This window comes from Pristis pectinata, chromosome 6 (genome assembly GCF_009764475.1).
Source record: "Pristis pectinata isolate sPriPec2 chromosome 6, sPriPec2.1.pri, whole genome shotgun sequence".
Classification (NCBI taxonomy): domain Eukaryota; kingdom Metazoa; phylum Chordata; class Chondrichthyes; order Rhinopristiformes; family Pristidae; genus Pristis; species Pristis pectinata.
This window is the reverse complement of record NC_067410.1, coordinates 104,305,881-104,306,699: the sequence shown is the minus strand read 5'-3', so window position 1 is coordinate 104,306,699 and position 819 is coordinate 104,305,881.

Below are 819 nucleotides of genomic sequence, written 5' to 3'. Positions count from 1 at the left end.
AATAAATCAGTCTTGTTCAACAGTTCACAGGCTCGCGTCTTCATTTTCACATTGTGGTAGCAGCCACTACACAGTAACCATTATGAAATTAATTATTTTTTAAAAAGATAATTTAAAACACTAAAACATGTGAACTCACTGAACCAGTGAAAAATCTTAAACTAAATTAAATCAAGCAAAATGATTTACTCACCTTTCATCTTGCAGTAGAATTTGATTTAATGAAACTATAGGGCTTGCTTGAGATTTAAGTGGGTAATGGGTCTGCAGGCAGATTTCCCAGCGTCAGAACTGGGAAGTCTGTGGAAATTTGGGTTACTCAATTAGACTCCATGAAAACCTCAGCCGAACAGTATAGGGGCATCTGGAAACACAGGTAGCTGGACAGAAGATGCTGCTATTGGCTTAGGCCCATGCCACCACTGAAATTGGAAATTTCACTGAGAAATGTGGATCAATCCCATAAGTGCTTTCTGAGGTAGAGAAGATTTGATTCAATCATTATGATACTTTTGATGCAAGATTGACAGAAGAAAATATCAATTAAATTTCACTGTATGTTTCAATGTACTTGTGACTAATAAATAATAAAAAAAATGACGAGTGACCCAGTGGCACAGCTGGTAGAGCTGCTGCCTCACAGCTCCACAGACGCAGGATCAGTGCAGTTCATGTGGAGCTCGCACATTCATGGGAGTTTTCACATTCTCCCTGTGACCACTGGGTTTCCTCCAGATGCTTTGGTTTCCTCCAACATCCCAAAGACATGTGGCTTGGTAGGTTAGTGGCTGCTGTAAATTACCCCTAGTGTGTAGGTGA